Here is a 23,188-nt window from a genome sequence, read left to right on the forward strand (position 1 = left end):
GCCTGAAACGAACTGAGTTGGCCCATTTGACGATGGTGAATATTGCCGCCTGTGCCCCAAGCTGGTTCAAACTACGGTTGGTCCCGTAGCTACACAGCAAAAAAAATGTAATATCGATCAACGTAACGCTGATGTATGAAATATTTATGTGTTCGTGCAGGCGACTACTACTGTCTCTACCCTTAACATAAAATAGGTACTGTGCCTACCCATAGATGTCACCACTTTTCCCCGTATCATTGTTATAGCTTATTATGTACTGTTCTTGTTATGTTACAGTAAATAAACGTCTGTAGTACTTTTACCTCCGCCATGCCAGGACGGTCAGTAAATCGATCGTAAATCATTATTTTCAACTATCACACAACGTACAAGTTGGGTCCTATCCGTGAGCGATCATGATGTAATAGCAAAAAGCAGATACAATATTACATCAATAGATGTAATTTTGTTCGCAAAATCGATGTACATCTTGCAACGTAATATTACACAACCGACGGAATGATCTCTGTGCAGCTGTTTGGATGTAATATTCAACAACTTTTCTTTGTACTATCAATACATCGTCGGCGTAGACGAATATGCACATGTTCCCGGATCAGCGGTCCGTTCATCGCAATCAGGAATAGGGTGACCGAAAAATATGATCCCTGTGGAACACTTATCTTCTCGCGAAATCTCCTGGACTGGATGTTTCTCACCGAAACTAGGAACGATCGATCGGTCAGAAAGTTTCGGACAAACTGCATTACGTGCCCCTTCAATCCCAAACTTATCATCTTGTTCTTAACGGAGGGTATTCATATCCGGTTTAATGCTTTGAAGATGTTCTATGTGATGATCCTGGTCATGTGCCTCTTTAAGGATATCCCCCAGTGTGGCGAAGTATGGTGTGTTGCCAGTGATCCAGCAGGCCATTTGACTCCAAGAAGAACTTGAGTCTGCGGTTGACCATTCGGTAAGTGATATGGGCCGGAACTAGGTCACATCTTTTCCCGCTTCTTTAACCTTTAGAAACCACCAGGCTTTCCTTCCGCAGCGTTGGGTATGTGTCTGTGACCCAGAGTTGATTGAAAGGCCAAGCATACGTTGCTTACCTTCTGTTGGGAGGTTTTTGAGGAGAGGAAAACCAATTTCATCGGAACCCGCCAATTTTCCGCTCCTCTTGCTCAAAGAATGTTGTAGTTAGTCCCAGGAGAACAATTCGTTGATTCTAAGGCTATCCGTATCGGGCGGAATGTTGAAGTTGGCGATTGATAGCACTGTTTGCTTGGTTACACGCAGGAACTCACCGTCGTATCCAGAGATTACGGCGAAATATTTGCCTAATTCGTTGGCAACGTCTGCCGGTTCGGAAATGGTGATTCCATCCGTTTGGATGTGAAACGGTGATGAGAGCCACTTTCCACTGAGCGTGTTGACTCAGTTTCATAGATCGGTTGAGGATTGCGAGGCGTTAATGCTTTCCAATAAGCTAGACCAACTTTCTTGCTTGGTGTTGCATATTTCTTGCCACATCTTCCCTGCCTGAATCGTCCTTGGAAGTTCGTCGCAGCTTGAGAAGGGCTTTGCGACGTGCTTTGACTTGTTTTTTACTGGTGAGCATGTCCAGCTTAAAACGCAAAAAAATGCCAGTTTTGGTCCGACTCTTTCCACATTGAATGAATGATTTCACATGAGTTGGTGTCTGCCTAAGCTGCCTAAGCGAATAAAAGCTTAATATCTAAAACTAACAACACAATCAGGTAGGAGAGTGATTCCTCTAGTAGTTGGTTTATTTTGTTTGTATGACACGGGAACAAATCCAATCTCCGAAATGACAAAAATAACTTATGATTTCATGAACGTAGCGTATTTTCATGTTATCAAAATACACCATTAATATCATGACTGCACAATGTAGTTGAAATTCATATCTGTCATCGATAATTTAACACTCTTGGATCATTTGTGACTCGTCCGGGGGTGAGATTTGAACTCGTGACTTTGGCGTGAGAGGTATGGATGTTAACCACTACGCCGGGGTTGCCCACAATACCAAAATTAATTAAGTGGTATTAAATGGAATATAACCTTTTTTGCTGTTTTCAATGAAAAGGGCCTATCTGCTATCGGGAGCAAATTTGTGAGAGTCCTTTGATCGTAAGCCGGAGGCAGTCCACGTAAACAAACAGTAGGGTTGAGTAAGGGAAAGTTACCGAGGAAGCTGTGAGGGCGGCCCAAACATAAGCTGATAGGGCTGATTGGGCTGACGATGTTATTTATCTGCGTTGAATTCGAGAATTTGTTATGCCGAAATCTCTTGAAAATTGAAAGACATAACAAACTTTTTGTTGGATAATACATTTTTTTAAATATGTTAGGTCCTTTTTTTTTATTTTCCAGGAATAAGTGTTATTCACAATAAAGTAACGTTTTGTGTTACAATATAACATGATTTTTACAGCAAACAGAAATTCAAAACTAATAATCCCTAGAAAACGGAGTAAAACGAACAATTAACATTAAAAGGTACATTGGTTGAGAGACCTGTGCGTTGAATTGATTGATATCAGCACTTAAAAACCTAATTGGAGGTGAACCAGCCTCAGGCTGAAAGCTTCCTAAATAAAGATAAATCAATCAATCAATCAATCACTTAAAATCGTAAATTGTTCACTTTACCCCCACTTCCACTAACAATTCAATATGATAAGTTTGAGAATTCATAGAAAAGTTTAATGAAATCTGCATGCTGACAAAATCGGGAGCTGCCAAAATCGGGAAAGCACTGCATCACTGGCTAAAGTAGTCAGAATGCCGCCAAAATGTTAAATGTGATTGCCTTAACCACACCTTGTTGTTATGACAATATTTTGTTTGTTGTGAAGAAATTGGTGTTGGTGTTTGACGTTTTAAGAGCTTATAAGGATCATTGATTTCGTCTTTCAGCACTTGACTTCTATTACAGCAGTTCGCACTCAATGTTGAACCGAGTATCGATGTCTTGATGCTTTGACTCCCTGTTTTACATGACAGCAAGACAATGGTTACCCTAGCAACACACTTGTCATTGAACTGTTGTGGTAACTTGTATGCAACTTATTTCAGTCACAATCAAGTTGCAGCAACCTGTTTTGATGGATGTGTTTTGCTTGGGTATCATCGTACATCATCACTATGTCAGTGATCGACTGTCCAATGCAATGTCGTGCTTTAGCTTTAACAACCAGAAAAGCTGGAAGAGACTGGACTCGTAAAATGTACTCTGCATCTATTGACTGAATGCTAACGCATTGCTGCTTTCTAGCGAACCAGTTTATTGAACCACTTTCAAATTTGCAAATTATACTAGAATTGGAATCGCTCCTCCATGTCATCAGTTCATTGCATATCAACTAATCCTTCAAGACCAACGCATCGATCAAGCTTAAGTTTGAACTCAATTGTCATTTTAATGTACCATACCCAAGCAACAATTTTGGTTTTATAAACCGTAATTGAGCCTTGAAGAGTTCTTTAAAACCTCGATAAAACTTGCAATGTTACTTGGGTAGACTTCGATCCAATTCGTCTTGGTATATTAACTAACTTTCGTAACTAACACTCCTCATAATTTTCGCTGCACTGAAGATATCGCGTCTATGCATTGGTTCGTTGAATTTGATTTCAATTCCCAAAATCACATATCACTCATAGACTGAGTAAGTTTCCTCGATTTTCCTCAAAAATCTGCTCAAGTATGAAGAAAATCGAAGACATTTTTACTCGTAGACCGAGTAAATTGTTTCTCCAATTTCCTCCTGTATTTCCGCAGATATTTGAGAATTATCGACAAAAATATACTGAATAGTCTATGAGTGACGTGCATTTTTCGAATTTAAGTTAATAGATTTCAAACTTGCGATGGATTCTGCGGCTGTATAATACAACGTGGAGCAATGCAGAAACAAGACTTTAGTGGCGCTAGCTAGAAAGCTTGCCTTTATTTTAGCTGCTCATTCGGATACTTAGAGCCTATGGAAATTTAATACAGCTTCGTTTGATCAATGTAAATGACGGGTATTAGTCGATAGTCGATTGAACAAGAGACTGCCGGAACATATAGCTCCAGTGACCCATTTCAGAATGCCTGGTAATTCACGACCACTCCGAGGTCACTTTTACTTACAATAAGCCCCGCATGTTCACTCTACCTTTATCAAATGGATAATGGTATCATAAACACACTTTCAGATTCAAAAAATATTATTTCCAAATCTGGCACGTATATAGTTTTGAAATTTGTTTAACTGTAATAAAACGATTTGAATGGACATTTCTTACCAATTTTGTTTCGAATACCTCTTGATTCATCTGCTGGCAGCACTTACTGGACCTTACCGGCGACCAACTCGTCTGCCCGCAAAAGCAACAACGCCTAAATCTCAAGGCTCTCCGGACGTCCCCTCGAAAATGCAATCAAGATATGTATAAGAACAATCTTCAACTGGAACGAACTCACCAAATCAATACATCCGGGAGTACATTCCCGATGCTTATTTTTCTCTCGCATGCCCGTCGTCGTCAAACGGCAAAAATAAAAGGGAACTCGTTGAGCAATTTTGTGATACGGAATTTTCACTGAACTAAACCGCGAATTTACGAACTTCACCACTCCCAACTGCGAAACACGTTCAGAAGCACTTTTGGTACACTTTCGATCAATTTCTTTCGAACACACAAAAAAAAAAGTTTCAAGCAGCGAGCCAACATCAACACCGATTGTGCCGAACTCCTTCACGCACCTTGCAGCGCGTAAATAAACTGAAATTAAAAATCATCACTCGCGATGCCACTAATTTCTGGTCCGGGAGAAAATCAAATAACGCAGATTGCGACATTTCTTCTGATGCTTGCAAACATGTTGAATCACGTTTTCTTTCTCTATTCTAAAACTTCCCGGAAAGCGAGAAAACTACCAATCACACACGTATAAACGTCTGGGAGGCAGAGCGCCAGCGCTAATCCGGCAAATGCAGCCGAAAACTATGAACGCGAACGCACCACAAAACAGAGAACAAACAACCGTATCCAAAGGCGTTCCAATTTATCAGAAACTAACATTTCAGACTAAAATCCACTTCACGAAAACTAAACTGGGGATTGTTCTTCATTAAAAGCACTTCAGAACGGGGAATCACGAGAAAAAATCTTGACAGCAAAAATAAACACGACCGTTCGCCGGCACAGCCTATTTCGTTCATCGGTGTCCTTAATTTTCATGTGTGAGCTTTTATTCGCGAAACAAATTGTTGGAATATAGTTAAAAGTCTAACACTGTTTATTGACGCCAAACTCGGCCTACGGATTCTAAACTCGGCCTAACGCATTGAAACGCCAATGAATTTCAATCATATCAGACGATGCTATTATTCTCAAAATAACAAAAAAAGCTATACGAGTACTTTGGCGCTCGAAGCAAGTCGAGTCCCATCTGAGTTCATTCCACATATCCTAGCGAAGACCACTGATATGAATGTATTCAAGTTACCAACGATAATGTTATGTTGAAATGAAACTATGTTGACCATAAGTCCTGGATATTATGACTATATGTAGCTGAAAAACAGCAAATTATTCAAATATCTTTAATCGTCATTTTCTCAATATGTCGTTTTTATAACTGGGAGTAATATGCAAGTACCGGTAGTATAGTGCCTATATAAGCATAATAGTCACATCTTTGCTTTTTTTTTTTTTTTTTTTTTTTTTTTTTAACTCTTTATTTGTTCCAAATTCAAGATAAATTACATTTCATTTTAACCTAGGTGCTCCAGTTACTGCAGTAACGTACCAGCCTTAATTGTTATGATATATATCTAAGTGTTTTTACATTGTTCATGTCTTGGCAATTCAGTATTTTAAACAGGTTTTTTAACCTGCATGTCAGTATAACAATTGATATCTTAAAACTAAAAACTAAAACTAAATCTTATCTAAGTATAAAGGGAATTAATCGTTGCAATTGAGGATTGCAACGATTTTTGCCTGAAATTATTAATTATTTTGTTGGACATTTGTGCTAAAGTCTCAACATTCGAAATTCTATGTACTTCGGTTGTACTGTACCAGGGAGGCAACTTCAAAATCATTTTCAGAATTTTGTTCTGAATCCTTTGAAGTGCTTTTTTCCTGGTAGTGCAGCAACTAGACCATATTGGCACAGCGTAAAGCATGGCCGGTCTAAAAACTTGTTTAAATATTAGAAGTTTATTCGTCAGGCAAAGTTTGGATTTCCTGTTTATAAGAGGATACAAACATTTTATATATTTGTTACATTTGGCTTGAATGCCCTCAATGTGATCTTTAAAAGTTAATTTTTGGTCAAGTATTAATCCAAGATATTTCACTTGGTTTGACCAGGCAATTGGAACTCCGTTCATAGTGACTATGTGACTACTACTAGGTTTCAAAAAGGAAGCTCTAGGCTTATGTGGAAATATGATAAGTTGAGTTTTGGAAGCGTTGGGAGAAATCTTCCATTTTTGTAAATAAGAAGAGAAAATATCTAAACTTTTCTGCAGTCTGCTGCAAATAACACGAAGACTTCTTCCTTTAGCGGAAATGCCTGTGTCATCAGCGAACAAAGATTTGTGGCAACCCTGAGGCAAATCAGGGAGGTCCGAAGTGAAAATGTTATACAATATAGGCCCAAGAATGCTACCCTGAGGAACTCCTGCTCTAACAGGTAGTCGATTAGATTTGGAATTTTGATAATTTACCTGCAGAGTTCTGTCAGTTAAATAATTTTGAACTAATTTCATAATATAAAGTGGAAAATTAAACTTTTTCAATTTAGCAATCAAACCTTCATGCCAAACACTGTCAAATGCTTTTTCTATGTCTAGAAGAGCAACTCCAGTTGAGTGGCCTTCCGATTTGTTTGAACGAATTAAATTGGTAACTCTTAAGAGTTGATGAGTAGTTGAATGCCCATGGCGAAATCCAAACTGCTCATCTGCAAAAATTGAGTTCGTATTGATGTGAAGCATCATTCTATTCAAAATTATTTTTTCAAAAAGTTTACTTATTGAAGAAAGCAAACTTATTGGACGGTAGCTAGAAGCTTCAGCTGGATTTTTATCCGGCTTCAAAATTGGAACAACTTTTGCATTTTTCCATTTATCAGGAAAGTATGCCAAATGGAAACATCTGTTAAATAATTTTACCAAGAAAGACAAGGTACTCTCTGGGAGTTTTTTGATGAGGATATAGAAAATTCCATCATCACCTGGAGCTTTCATATTTTGAAACTTTTTAGTTATAGACCTTACTTCGTCCAAATCAGTCCCCCAGGAATCATCAAAAATATTTTCCCGAGAGAAAATATTCAGAAAATCCCGAGCAACCTGATTCTCAATAGGACTAGTAAGACCCAAACTGAAATTATGGGAACTCTCGAATTGCTTAGCAAGTTTCTGAGCTTTTTCCAAATTTGTGATCAAAATTTTACCACCTTCTTTAAGCGCTGGAATAGGCTTTTGAGGTTTTTTCAAAATTTTTGTGAGTTTCCAAAAGGGTTTGGAACTCGGGTCTAATTTAGAAATATTATTTTCAAAAGTTTTGTTCCTCAGGGCAGAGAATCGCTTTTTAATTTGTTTTTGCAAATCCCGCCAGATAACCTTCGTGGCAGGATCGCGTGTTCTTTGATATTGTCTCCTACGGACATTTTTAAGACGGATCAAGAGCTGAAGATCATCGTCTATTATAATTGAATCGAATTTAACCTCGCATTTTGGTACTGAGGCAGCTCTTGCTTCAACTATAGAAGTAGTCAGAGATTCAAGAGCATAATTAATTTCATCTTTGGTTTGCAAAGGAATGTTTGGATCGAAGTTATATTCCATAAATGTTCGATACTGCTCCCAATCAGCTCTATGATAATTGAAAGTAGAGCTGTTGGGATTACAAATTATTTCTTGGGATATTTCAAAAGTTACTGGAAGGTGATCAGAACCGAAGTCAGCATGGGTAACCAATTGGCTACAAAGTTGACATGAATCAGTTAAGACCAAATCAATAGTGGAGGGATTTCTTGCAGAAGAAAAGCATGTTGGGCTGTTTGGATATTGAATAGTGTAATAACCTGCAGAACAATCATCAAACAGAATATTACCATTGGAATTGCTTTGAGCATTATTCCATGAGCGGTGTTTTGCATTAAAATCACCAATAATGAAGAATTTAGACCTATGACGGGTAAGTTTCTGGAGGTCACCCTTGAGAAAATTCTTTTGCTGGCCTACGCATTGGAATGGCAAATAGGCAGCTATAAACGTAAGTTGTCCAAATTTTGTTTCAACAGAAACTCCCAAAGTTTCAAAAACTTTGGTTTCAAATGAAGAAAGAATTTTATGTTTGATTCGCCTATGAATAATGATGGCAACGCCACCACAGGGTCCATCAAGACGATCATTTCTATAAATCAAGTAATTTGCGTCCTTCTTAACCTTATGGTCAGGTTTAAGGAACGTTTCAGTTATAACGGCAATATGCACGTTATGAACTCGCAAAAAGTTAAATAGCTCGTCTTCATTATCTTTAAGAGATCGAGCATTCCAATTTACAATATTTAGTGCTTTAAAATCCATTACTGAATTTTAAAGTCATGACAATATTATTTGCAAATTTTACTCCAGTTTGAATAGCATCAAACATGGAGTTAGATTTAAGCATATCAGAAATCATGTCAATTAATGATTTCTGTAAAAATTCCATTTTGGGGGCAGTAATGCTTCCTAAGTCAAAATTGTCAAAATTTCCGTTAGAACGTTGGTTAGTATTTTGATTTCTACCCGCTGCAATAGCAGCATAGGTAGCTCCATTAACTCGCTGAACATTGTTAGCAGCAAGGGGAGTAGGTACAGATGAAACATTTGAAGCAGGGGTGATATTTGTACCTACGGGTACGAATGTAGAATTTGTTCCTCGCTGACCGTTGTTAACAGCAGAGGAATTTGTACCTGGTCGGAAACGTGGAGCGTTTCTTACCTGACGGTTAGAACGAGATTGTAGGATCGCTTTGCGAGTCTTACATTCCCAAAAATTGGATTTGTGGTTTTCACCACAATTTGAACATTTAAATTTCTTAGGATCTTCCTTCACAGGACAGTCGTCCTTTGCGTGAGAGGAATCACCACAATTCATGCATTTAGCTGGCATGTAGCAATTTTTAGTTCCGTGACCCCATCCCTGGCACTTACGGCACTGGGTGAGGTTTTGGAAATTTCCTCCAGTCTTCCTGAAGTGTTCCCACTTCACTCGGACATGGAGCATAAGGCTAGCTTTTTCTAAGGCCTTAAGGTTGTTTAGTTCACTAGACTTGAAGTGAACTAAATAAAAATCATTAGAAATACCGTTGCGCGAATCGCCAGGACGGGATTTCATTTTCATTTTGATTACTTGGAGTGGCACAACTACAAGTAATTTTGCCAGTTCATCTTTGATCTGATCCAGGGATTCACCACTGGGCAGTCCTTTCATGACAACCTTGAACACACGTTCAGTTTTGGTGTCGTAAGTAAAAAAATTGTGCTTCTTCTCAGTAAGATACTTGAGAAGACATTTAAATCCGTCCAAGGTTTCAGCCAATACACGGCATTCACCCCGACGTCCAATTTGTAGTGAAAACTTAACTTTCACGAAATTCAAAAGTTCCATGCGAAGAGCATGGAAATCGGTAGTGGTTATCACAATAGGGGGAATCTTTTCCTTCTTGGCATTAAGCCGGGAAAGTTTACTAGAATTTTTCTTGGATGATGGATCATTTTCATCATCCGTGAGCAAATCAAATTGATTACTCAAATTAATTTCATCAGAAGGGGGGTCAAGAGTTTGCCCCTTTCTTTTGCGTTTAGGCGCCATGGCGGCAGTAAATTTTTATCCAAATCGACTTCCAAGCAGATTACTATAAGAATCTGAAGGATCGAAGAGGAATTTTCCAAATCGATATCCAAGAAGGATTACCTCGGGTAGGGTCCAAACAAGGATCGAAGAGGAATAAGAGTTGAACAAGGTAGAAAATTTTTACAGGTTGAGCACTGAAAAGTGCTGTTTAAATTTGTTGTAGCTTTAGGTAGTAGTAACACTTCCTTCAGCAAAAAGCAAATAGATCCGCACGGCAAGAGAGCACGATGCGGACTGAACACACACACACACATCTTTGCTTGATTTCCTGCGTTTATACTGTTATGCGTTTATAAGCAGTATGAATCAAGACGGAAAAATTGTACAATTCTAGTTTGTTTCAACATGACCTAAACTCTTAGCAGAAACTACTTTTACACGAAATGTAATCCACGTTGGACATAAATCATGGAACATTAACAAACATTTCATGTAAAATTACGTGTTCTCTAATCGAAACATAAGCAAGTCAACGAAAAGAAAGTTTGATTGAATTGATTTTCTCGTTTCTTTCAACTGATTGTTATGTCAAAAGTGCCGCTTATATGTGTCGGTCTCATGGAGTCGTTTTATGGGTTTCTACAAATGTCTACACACTTAGAGATAACTATTTTTACACGAGACGTAATCCATCTTTGACGTAAATTATGATACGTAGACAAACATTTCATGTAAAATTAAGTGTTCCGAAACCAAAACATACGCAGCTCGACGAAAAATACGTTTGATTAAATTGGATTTCTCCTTTCTTTGAACTGATTCTTATGTCATATGGTGTGTCGGTCTCAGGGCACCGAAATTTACATGCCTTTTTCGTAGTGTGTAGTATTAGAATTTAATTACTTTGTCTTTAGTCTCTCTTTATTAGTTTTTATTTTACTTGTCCCACCGTCTCGATGAGTCTCATCGTCGCCCACTAGTCACCATACCCGGTCGAACTCCAGATGAATCTAATACCGCGCTACCGTTCATACTGGCGAAAACACTCTCATGAGACAACGAAACCTCACCCCCAAGCTCCTCCCCTGATCCTATCCTTCAACAATGAACCCCTCTAACCTCGGGTAAGCCGCGAGTATTCGGCCCAACTCCTACTAGACATAGATATAAGTGAATTTTGTTAAAAACAATGAACAATGAATTCTTGGCTCCGTAAAGCTAACGTGATTGAGCCTTGCAAATAAACGAACTAGATAAAAAAATGTGTCAGTCATCAATCCAAACTTCCCAAATTCAATGTCTGAATCTTTTCTTAGAGCTAATGATAATCTATTCAATAGTTCACAACAACAAGCATATCCATTGCTCAAATCAAGAGCAACCCAATCAGGCGACGTTCTGGAAATCCTCTTGAATTATTCAGAAACTAAACTGAATTACCACAGCTTGTGATTTCACTTTCCGCTTTTCCACGTCTGCTCTTCTGCAAAACCATCATCTTTCATAACAAAACGAACAGCTCCTAAATCAATAGCAACACTTCGCAATCCTGCCCACTTTACCGGAGCTACAACTTAATTCACATTCAGCACAACAGACACAGGCCTAAACAAAAAGTGCTAAACTCATCATCCTTCTGCCCGGCAAGTCAAAGACCGATCATGGGGCTCTAGCTTCTTTGTGGGAGCCACTCTGTTTTTCACTCATCCACAGGAGAAAATCTAGTTTTTTTTTTTTTTTGATTTACTGCTTTGAAATTTAACCCTCGCGTCAATTGCATTCGTGTACGATAAATTGCAGAAAAATCAGTCTGCACAGCCACCACTCGAATCGCACTGAAAGTAGAAGTGTTAAATCGTCAATGCTGGGCGCTGCTTGCCTTGGTCGGCAGAGTTGAAGATGATACCCACTCGTGACTCCGCACAGGACGGATCAATAGATGAAGAACCACTCGGTCATAAAACACCAAAGAGCGTAACGATGCATGGGCTTAGGCAGGTATGGATTAATTTTGACAGTATCTAGGAATGAAACGGCTGTAATGTTTTCAGGATTGAACATCCAAAATATAGATTCTGCCCCCTTCTGTACACGCCAGTGCCTTAGAGCAATACTGAAAGCGTTAAGCAGGGTGGTTTAGGCGAATATCGCAGGGTAATAAACTAAAACACATTTTTTTTGTTTTCGTGTAAAGGTTAGAGCCCCCGTTCAGAAGACCCTCAATGAGTTCGGATATACCCTTCTGACACATCGCCGCGAGAGAAGGTACATACCCATTACCACTCTGCGGCCATTAAGCGATACTGACGCACGCAGTTGAGTACATTGTTGCAAATGTCTACACACATAGGCCCTTTCCTGATCGGACCTGGTCCTTCGCCCGTAGTCTGATGGAAGGGGGTCTCCCTCTCTGCAAAGAAGATGCAATGCAGTCCAAGAGGTAATTATGCACTTATTCATTTCGAAGCCATCGCGACGGCGTAATAAAAATCGAACAATTTCTTTCCATCATGTGCCGAGGAGCGATGGGCTTCAGGGTCAAAGCGATTGATTGCTGCTCGGTGTGCCCGGCGTTGTTTGCCAGAACTAGAACTCGATGCGGATTTTGAGATCTGCCAGTTCTAGGGAATGGCATCACCTCCAGCAGCAGGTCGACTGCGGTGATAAATAATAAGTATGATTTTTATACTTTAATGAGGCTTTTAGCTGGCAGCTAAATCCGCAACTCTTGGACAGGCTAGCGCACGGAGAGCAACCGGCCGGCATGGATCAACGGTTCAACGACGGGAGTCAAGATACTCGTAAATCACAGTTTTTTTTTTGCGCCCACTCTCCCGTTCCGATGGGGCGCAACAAGTGAGCGGTATTAATACTTAGTTGTGATGATATTCAATTTCAGAGTGCGGTGGTTGCGAATTATGACTCTTACGGGAGTGCGATTTACATTTTGGGATGATTGATGGTTCGCGCCTTGATGTGTTTATTAAAGGATGTCTTGGGGCGCTGTACGGTGGAAGCCGCTTCTTCTCTGATCGGAATAGGAGTACGGTTAATGACCCTGATTTCAATTGGTGTTTGGAAATCAAAATCTCGGAGATTGTGAGCTATTCCGATGATATCGATTAAATACTTTAGATAGCTAGAGAATTATTAAATTCTAAAACTTTTCAACTCTTTTCCTCTCCGTCCTTATAGAAAGTGTTCCCTACTCTGTTGTAAGTCGATTTTTTTAGTTATCTCTTAACGTTTACGAAAGTAAATTCACATTCCTTAATGATTAATGCCTACAGATCAAAACAGTGTAAAATAGTCACACTCTTTAATCAATGAAATACAATGATTTGATTGACGCAACTAAAGTCATCTGAGTCTATTCAGCCTAGTCAATTGTTAAACACTGCCCAGTGACGTCTGGTACATTGCCTTTTCGTGGTACTTTGCTTTACTTTGCTTTATTTTTTTTTTTGTAATCAAAGGAACATATCTTAGCCCTTTTGTTACTTTTTATCCTTTGTTGATAGTGACAAGACTCGGCTTTGTCCACCGAGGATGTTCTTGAAAGAAGGAAAAAATAGTTAGGTAACTATTTTTTATCTTCGTGATTCCTAATCCTTTATTCGCTGTTTCTAGTATGATGTGGTTGAGACTAGAAATCTGATGCATGGTTATAATCGGTATTATTGCTTGATTTTGTTCGGAGAAATCCGTTTTTGCTTGACAAAGAGGTGTACCTTTGGAGGGTGTTCCAATATTCCGAATGGTATACTGAACGAGACCTTACAATTATAGTTGAATCCTTGCGATAAAGGCGAGAATGACAACTGTATCCAAAACCGGGTATACCACAATAGATCATAACAAAAGTTAAACTCTGGCCAGACTGATCAGTTATTGCAATTAGCCTATCGTGACGATAATTATTATCCCAAGTAGCAATTTTGGTTTTATGAGGGTTCTGTAGACCATGATTTAGACTTGTAGAATGCTATAAAACCGCGATAAAACCTGCAATGTTACTTGGGATATCATGTTATAACTCTGTAGTCAGAAAGTGGTATTACAGTATGATCAAGATGGAAGCGGAGAGTTCGATTCCCGGTCCGGTCTAGAAAGTCTTTCGGGTTTTCCCATTGCTACTCGGCTTCCCTGGTCATACAGTATTATTGTGCTTGTCATACAATATACAAATTCATGATTTTGTTGACATTGAAAGATCTCAATGCTGGGGATGCTTCACAGACCATTTAAGGTGTTTCGCTGTGAGATCCTTCTTCTCGTAACCACTTCGAAACTATAAGTGCACAAATATCAGCTTCTACGATACGTACTGCAATGAAACTGTTACTACAGGTTTGCAGTACTGCAGCATTCTCAAACTACTCAAATAAACTTCTTTTTTTCCATTTCTAGATTGTTCCTATGCTGACTAAGTAAGCGAAGAAAGGTCTCAATCCAAATAATATTAGATATTTAAATCAGAGATCGAAATTATCGCTGATGTGAGAAAAGAAACAGTACTTTTCAGCAAGAGCGAGAGAAATTTGTTCAAGGCACATCGCTCGAGAAAAGTAGCCATGATAATTTCTGCTCACTCGGTAGTGACAACTGATAATTTCGTTTCTTTTCCGGTTTTTACGGTGATTTTGATTTGTCACCCTTCCCGAAACCCCGAGTTAAAACTGTCTTGAGACAAAACCGAGCTTGTGTCGAACGGGACTGTATTTTTGGATGTATGAGAGACAATTAGTACTCAGTGATGCCACATATACAGGGTAGCTGAATAAAAGGGTCCCCTTGTTTTGAACTGTCAAAAAATTGTAACCGAACCCGAGCCCGTATCTGATTCTCAACGTAATAGCGAATTTGTTTATTATCGGGCGAACCTCAACCTTAGCTACACGCAAACCAAAAATCTATTACAATGAATGTTAGTTCCGTTTCCTATCATCCTCTGTTCATGAACATCGCAGCGAATGTTAGAAGTTGACCTTACAGGCGATGTAATGGTTTTTTGTCTTTTTCTTTTCGTGTTCTATCTACGCTTTCGACTATACCAGTAAGCTTGTAGAACGACGCACATTGTAGAACATTGTAGAACGACGCACACACTTGCCTCGAATCTCTCCAGCAGAAAAAGCATACGAAGTCGAGTATGCGAGAAAATGAGCGCTTCATGTTTGCTTTTAGGCTATCCATATTCAGGAGCATGGAAAGAGCACAGGTCTGATAATCGAAGCGTTCTTGGTTCGAGTCCAGTCGGCAATCGGATTCCTATTTTTTTCGACATAACTAATTTACCTCACTAATACACTCTACATTTTTCGGTCTCCAATTTTCTTGCATTGGACCGCAGCTAGGTATATCGCAGCCTCGGTTCATGCGGTCTCCACTAACATCCTCTGATGATGAATCCCACATAATTGTAAGCGAATCTTACATCCCTCGGTTAGGTGTAGGTTTTAAAAACACATGAGCAAATTGACGTTTGTCAGAAAACAAGCAGACCCAATCTTGATGCCCGATCCAGGTTGGAACTGAATAATAAACGAATTCGCTTTAAATGTTAAAACGTTCCCTTGGGAAATAATCAGCGTGATAACATTTGGACTGGGAATCGAAGCGTCTCGCAGTTTTCAAGCTACTGGAGACACAGAAGTCGATCGGTGAGATAACCAAGCTGCTTGTTGTGAATCGAAAGTTTGTCTAGCGATGCAAAAAAACGATTGGAGGATGGAAGTGCAGCTTCAAGAAGACCTGGGTCAGGGAGACCCGGTTCTGTTCGGACACGGCCGTTGAAAAAGGTGGTGGCCAACCAAATTCGTCGGAATCCGGTAAAGTCTATCAATCAAATGGCCAAGGACTTTCAGGTGTCGCGTATGACGATGCAAACAGTGGTTAAAAAGGATCTTTGCCTATATCCTTCTAAACTGCAACAACGTCAAATTCTCTCAGAAGCAGCATAGAAGAAGCGGCTGGAAAGAAGCAAAATCCTGAAGAAGTGGCTCATGGATAACCCTGACGTCGTGATGGTTTATTCGATTTTTGACGTCGGCCGCAAATTTAACCGTCAAAATGACAGAGTGCATCGGAGTTCGGCTGATCCCAATAACAAATTCGTCCACAGAACGCATAAACCAGATTCGGTGATGATTTGGCAGCAGTTGCATTGATTGGGAAAAAATCTCCTATTTTTCGCATTCCGGATGAGGTAAAAATAAACAAGGAGGTATATTTGGACTTTTTATAACAGAAGGTGATGCCATGAATCCAGTCGGAGTTCACTGGCACAGAGGTCTGCTTCACTCGTGGGAATCAAACACGTTCAAGCGTGGTGTCAGCAGAACTTCGATCAATTTTGGTCGAAGGAAATGTGGTCTCCCTCTTATTCGGATATTAACCTGCTAGATTTCGTGATGTGGGGTATCGTAGAAAGGGCAACTAATGCTAAGCCAAGAAGCTATAAGGACGCTTTTATGGCAGCTATACAAAATACGTGGGACGATGTTTCTGAATAATTCGTGCGAGCCAGCTGCTCCAGTGTTGCTGATCGTTTGACGAAGATTATTCGACCAAAAGGTTCCCATTTTGAACAAGCTGATGCTGAATAAATCTACACTGACTCTCGAATATTAAGATTGTCGCGTGAAAATGGATCTTAATAAAGGCCTCTTTCGTAGCTTTTAGTTTTAGGATTTGAAAGATTGTCCGTTGCAGTGGCTTGCTTACTGAGCAGAAAAACGCGATCTCAGGTCCTATTATATTAAAAATGTAAGTTAAGATCGTTTGTTTATCATGTATTTTGTAAAACTTTTCGTTGCCGTCGGTGCCGGGTCTGAATAGTCATAAAAACTTGAGTAACGCTATAATGTGATATGAGGGGCTCGGTGGCCTTAGCACAACCGGTTTTGCTTACTGAGCAGAACATCATGAGTCTAATCTCAAGCCCATCCACATTCAAGATTAGTCAATCGTGATATTTGTTAACATGACTACATGGTAATAACAGCAACTCGATGATTGAAAAGGAGCTCGCCTGCCTAGTGGCAAACGTCTTTGCTTACTGAGCAGAAGACCGTGGGTTCAGTCCCAAGCTCCTTCGCATTATATGATTGTTAGGACATCAATTCAGCTTATCGTTTACCAAAACGAACCCTGCTGCAAACCCAAACCTATTACCCAATATCCCAGTGATTCCTCGTGGAAGTGCAGAGGTGTTCTCGGCTTCCATCAAAGCGAGTGTCACGTCAACACATTTCTACCCCTTCCTTTCTTGACCTGTGTTCGGGCGCGGCCGGCGCTGGTATTGCCTAGTTTGAGATCACCAGTTTTTACACATTGAGGATGATTGCTAGTCCCAAGCATCGTCTATTGGTTCTCTGTGTAATTACAGCTGGTCAATCATGCTCATGCTCATGCTCATGCTGACTCTCGAATATTAAGATCAATTTTCGTAATACCTTATTTTTAGAGTATATAAAATATTAAAAAAATTTAATAAGGATCGTTTTATTCAGCCACACAACTCTGCAAAATTTGTTTGGGATTTGGTATGGGAAAACCTACTTTTTGCATATGCATTCCTAGAGACCACAATTTTTCTTGGACGATGCAACTTATCCTGTGAAGTTATAGTTTAGAAAGTGCCTAACAACTATGCCGAAGAAATCTTGGTGCTAGAATGTCTCCAAAAAAAGTTGGCTCGATGTTCCCAATTGAATGTCAAAAATCTCTTTTCCTGCCAACACTGCTGCATGAAAGTCAGATTCCAAACTTAAATAACTTCGGAGCTTCTTATCTTATCGATTTAGTATGCTCAGTTGAATTATTCAAAAACAATTGCCCAATATAATAAGCGTAGTATGGGGGTTTATTGTATGAATGTAAAGTTACAGACTGAAATAACTTCGGAGTTTCGCGTCTTCTCGAGTTGGTGATTTGCCTCTAGCGAATAATAATCATGCGAAGTTTCATGCACACTACGAAAAAGACATATACTCAACTTGCAATTATGAATCAATCGTCAGAACTTCAGGAAGAATATAGAAAAAATAGGTATTTTTAATGAATTTAAAAATTATAATTTTCCTTAATTAACTAACCTCAGTTTTTTTTTTATAATCAGATAAATAATACTTTAAACCAAGTGTTCCGATAACCATTCATTGAGATGGAACATTTATCACGGACAAAGCCAATGGAATGAAACAAGACAGATTGCCAGCAAATGAGTGCAGTAATAATACTGGTAATTTCAATGCGGAAACAGATGATTGTTAACGATGTGGCTGAAAGTTGAATCTGATTTCCGACTTCAATAAGAAATCCACCCAGTTAAACAGTAATATTAGCTGCAGTTGATCGAACAGAATCGAAAAGAGTACCCTAAGAAATCGTAAAATAAACTAAACTGAAATATAATCATTACAATCCCATGAAATTTGCGTGAAAATGGCTGATATTTTATATAAAATCAAAAGAGGAGAGAAGGAGGTAGGGATACTCACTTTCAAACTGCTCCTATGAGATTGAACAAATGTTTTTTCAATAACCCATCCGAACATACCAGCTCGAGAAGATGAGAAACTCTGACATTTTTTCAGTCTACAACTTTACTTTCATTGATATCAGTGAGGGGTGGAGGGGATACAGTAAGACCCCCCCCCCCACTCTATTAAATTATGCTTATTGGATTGAGGAAATATTTTTTAATAACACATCTGAACATACCAACTCGTCAAGATGAGAGACACCGAAGTTATTTCAGTTTGAAGCATTGCTTCCTTTAATATGAGTGAGGGAGGTGAGGGTATAATTAGCCCCTCCCTCCTCATTCACCTAACTACACCCATGAGATTGAGCCATTGTTTTTTGAATAATTCATCTGAACATACCAAATCGATAAGATAAGAAACTCCGAAATTATTTCAGTTTAGAACTTTACTTCCATTGACATAATTGATGGGGGAGGGGGAGGTTATAGTAAATCCCTCCCTTTTCCAACTATGCATTTGAGATAGAGAAAGCGTAATTGATTAATTCATCTGAACTCACCAAATCGATATGTTAAGATACTTTAAATTATTTCAGATTTGAATCTGACTTTCATTGGTACACCGGCAGTGTTGGCAAAAAATGTGATTTCTTGCATTTAATTCAAACCGTACATATTTGAACAGTTATAACTTTTTTTAGAGACATTCTAGCACCATGCTTCCCAGGAAAAAATTGTTAGACACTTTCTGGACTATATTTGCACATGGTAAGTTGTATAGTTAACGTAAAATTGTGGTCTCTGGGGATAAAAATGCATAAAAGTAGGTTTTCCCATACTAACTTCCATGCAAACTTCAAACGCAATTCGGAAGGCCGGTTCATAACCAACTGTTCCCAAATTTTGCATAGTTGTTTGGGACTCCAAATAAAATCATAAAAGGGTTGTTCTCACTTGATGAGGTCAAGTTTGCGTTTTTCCATATAACGGTGACCCATCCTAATATACATATAAATATGTTCCGAATATATCATCCAAACCATACTTGGAACAGTTCTATCATTTGGGTTATCGTTCGTTGATGTGTTCAGCTGATTTTTCAACTTATGGCATAGTGACCAGTAAATCTCGATTAGCAATTCCCCGATTTTTCCCGGAATTTTGGAAATTTTCTCGGTTGTGCAAAAAACATAAAACCGAAACCGGAATTACTAGATTAAATGGGTTTCTAAGACAGCAGCATCATTCCTGGGTTGAATTTGCTTTATCGTTCCTAGGCAGGGCTGGTACATTTTCGAAATCTGCATTTTAAGTGAAACCAAAATTGAAAATTTCACCAATGTTGGTGCAGTGGAAGTTTATATAGGAGCGATTACATTAGCAAAAATCACCATATTAACGTCCCTCAGTGGGACTTTGCATGGGACCGAGATGTCAACTAAAATAGATTTAACATCAAAAACTAAAAAATAAATGCTAATTTAATAATTGAGAAGAATGTTTATGGGCTCGATAAAAATACAGTTTTACTCAGAAAACGGAGCTCTGTCAGATGATGAAAACACCGGAAATTGAGAAGATAGGGGAAATGGATGTAATGTCGGCCTAAATGCCCCTAATTTGGGCCCATAAATAAATTCAGCAATCGACTAAATTTTCAATAGCGACCAAAAATATCCATTAGTACCGTCCCAATGACGCGTTCATCTAGATAAAATTGATAAATAGCAGATTTTAAGCGATGGGCCCAATCTTAGATCCATAGGCCAACATTAGAAACATTTCCCCTATTTGTCGAGAGAAAAAAAAAATAACGTCCGTCTTCGAACACCGCACACTTCGATCCGGTGAAAATTCAAGGACAGTTTTTCAAATGGGACAGTCTGAGTCACATGGCACGTGTTGGTCCTCATTATAAGCCGGATCGGTAAAATGACCCTGAATTGCCTGAGTCTAAGGACATTTTTTATGATTCTCTATCCCCAGCTAAGTCGATAAGAGTAATTTTTCACCTCTGAAAAGCACAAATCAGTTTGCATACAAAGGTAGAGCATATAGAGGAAAAAAGTACACATAGTTAACAGGTTAAGTAGATCTCAGTCATGCTTATATACAACAGTTTTTCAGACTGCAATCAAATTCCCAGTTAGTTCTCAATTTTTCCTGGTTGGTTTCAATTCCCGGTTGTCGCCGTTGAGTAGCCACCATGTGAATGTTTACATCACGGAGTTGATAAAAAATCAAAAGATTAGTGATTCCGTCAAAACCATTGGGCAGTTACCGTTCGCATCTATTCTATTCAGATTTTACATGCTGATTTTCAATGTATTTTTCAAATCAAAATTTGTTACAAAATCAAGCACTTTGATAGGATTTTTCAAAGACAAATGTTGTAATCCCAAAATAGATCGTAAAAAATGGTTTTAGTGACTAAATTTTGAGAAATAATGATATATGTGACTTTTTAGTGTAAGCGGCTGACATGAAAATAGAGACCTAGCCACTAAAAAGTGTGCTGCTAAAAGCCCTGCCTAGGTAAAAAAAAAGTGTATTTGTTTCAATTGCAGTGACCGGATCAAAAACAAAAAAAATCATTCCCGTTGATCTTGTTTTACGTACTGAGTACCAATGCTACCGACTAGACAACTGAAAGTAGTAAACGACGTACCCTGACTTTAATTGTACGGAAAATAAATCAAAATCACGGACTCTACCCTTTGTGCGTGGATCTTTGTTTGTGCCGGTCACTGTACCTTGACAATTCACTTAAAACTTTACAGGACTTTATTTGACTATTCTCAATCATTTCCTTAAGAATAATTTCCCTTCACATATTTTATTTAAGAATTCTTCTCAAATAAGTTAAAGATTCTCTCAGGGGGTCACTTGAGAATTTCTAAGGAAATCATAAAATTTATTCTTAGATTTTCTTTGAATTCTAAAGATTTTTTTCTTCAAATTCGCTGAACCTTCCTTCCATAATTCTATATACAAATCACTTGAATTTAGTTTAGAATTTCCAAGAAATTAATACTAAAAGTGTCTTAAAATTTTGTTCAGAATGCTCTTGGAGTGCTCTTCTAAATTCGTTTGAAATCGTACCTAGTCATTTCCTTAAAATTCTCTAGAAATTCTCTTCTTTATGCCCTTGGCAGTATCCTCAGAATTTTTTTAAATTTTTTTTCTCAGGACTTCTTTGAAATTGTACTCTCAACATTCCATCTCGAATTTTTCACCAATTCTGAACTCCTCTTCACAATTATTTTGGAAATTTTCACAGAGCTTATGATGCATTTTCAATTAGCCGTATCGGTTCGAATATTTTCGGTGTCCCATGAGAGATCAAAAAGTGTTCTCACCGATTTTCAGAGAGCAATATCTCGATGGTTTAGATGAGAGAGGAAAATTAATATTCGCAGAAGAATTAGTGATGAAAATATTGTCGATTTTCAGCTCTGCGAAAAGCTGCTTCAGCGATGCGTCGCTTATCTTTCAGCTGAACGAGAATTTGGATCTCTGATTTACTTACAAATGTATAGAAGCACGCTTGTTGATCATGAATGAAAATGTACCTGTAATGAAAAGAAAAACAATTATAATTAATATGGAACAGAATATTAAAACGTTGCATAGAAATATTTACGGATTCCCGACAATTTAAGTAGAATCAGCGCTTCTATTAAAATTTTCTCTGAGTCACCAATGACGTGTTTGTTTGTTTACATTTATGTGGGAGCATCCAGTATGTACGCCAAATGAAATTCTGGAAAATTAACTCCCCGTCCCCCTTTCGTCACAGTTTTCCTAAACCTAATACATTGCACAGTGGTCAAGAAGGGCGAATTTCAGGAAAAAAAGGGCATTTCATCTTAATGTTTAATTCATTTCGTGCCTTCAGAGAAGTTTTTTTTTTGTTGAAAAAGGCGCATCTGATAGAAGGGCCATTTTTTAATTGTACTCATTGTGAATACTAAGATTTCTCAACTGTGGTTCGTCGGATCAAGGAATTGCAAGGACGGCATGCTTTAACATTCCAAACACGATGCCTCCGATAAAATGTGTAACGGCAAATTGGCAACGGCAAATTGGCAATGTGTGAAAACTCATTGCTTAGCAATTTGTCGATAGATATTAAATCTACCGACTAAATCTTTAAAGTATGTTGTTTCAAATGTTGCCAATAGATTTGAGATTCGTCAATAAATAGCTGGAGTATGCTTTTTCAAACATTTCAAGTTTGCCGTTACACATGTTATCGGAGGCAGCGTGTTCGGAGTGTTAATAAAAGAATATATTTAAAATCATTTAAATAGAAACAACAAGTAGTTCATCACGAAATAAACAAGTATTCAACTTGGGAAGAACAGAGGTCTCAAAAAGGCTTTACATTTGCATCACTTAAAATGGCTTAATGCAAAATAAAATAAAAGAGCGTGGATTAAAAATAAAAGGGAAATCAGCTGTGAAAGTTCGTGACAGGTCATTTAGTTTCACTAGAAAAAAAAAAAATTGACATTAAAGTTTAGAGAACCCTCCCTTATGGCACACAGAAGCACCTAAAATTTTGAGTAAAAGTTTGAAAGACAATTTACGATCTTTAACCAATCCATATAAATTTCAATGGTTCATATTATGAGTTAGACAAGACAAAAGAAGATTTGAAAAGTACTGAAAATATAAGAAAACATATAAACTATTGAAGAGCTCAAAAAATATTTGATAAGATTACTTAGATAGGGTATACGTCCCTAACCTCGGTCTAATATGCAGCCATAGATTACGTTTTTAATCATAACTCATCAATTAATTTACCTGCAAACGATATTCTAC

General features: G+C 38.3%; 1 protein-coding gene across 1 annotated transcript in view; it reads right to left on the reverse strand.

Moving 5' to 3' along the window:
- Nucleotides 1–23,188, reverse strand: part of LOC135697643 (uncharacterized) — a 338,903-nt gene that overhangs the window by 26,571 nt on the left and 289,144 nt on the right. The gene's annotated exons all lie outside the window — the stretch shown is intronic.

The sequence above is a fragment of the Ochlerotatus camptorhynchus genome, unplaced genomic scaffold, assembly GCF_037179485.1.
Source record: "Ochlerotatus camptorhynchus isolate MF236.1 unplaced genomic scaffold, CSIRO-AGI_Acam_v1.1 ptg000077l, whole genome shotgun sequence".
In the NCBI taxonomy this organism is placed as follows: Eukaryota; Metazoa; Arthropoda; class Insecta; order Diptera; family Culicidae; genus Ochlerotatus; species Ochlerotatus camptorhynchus.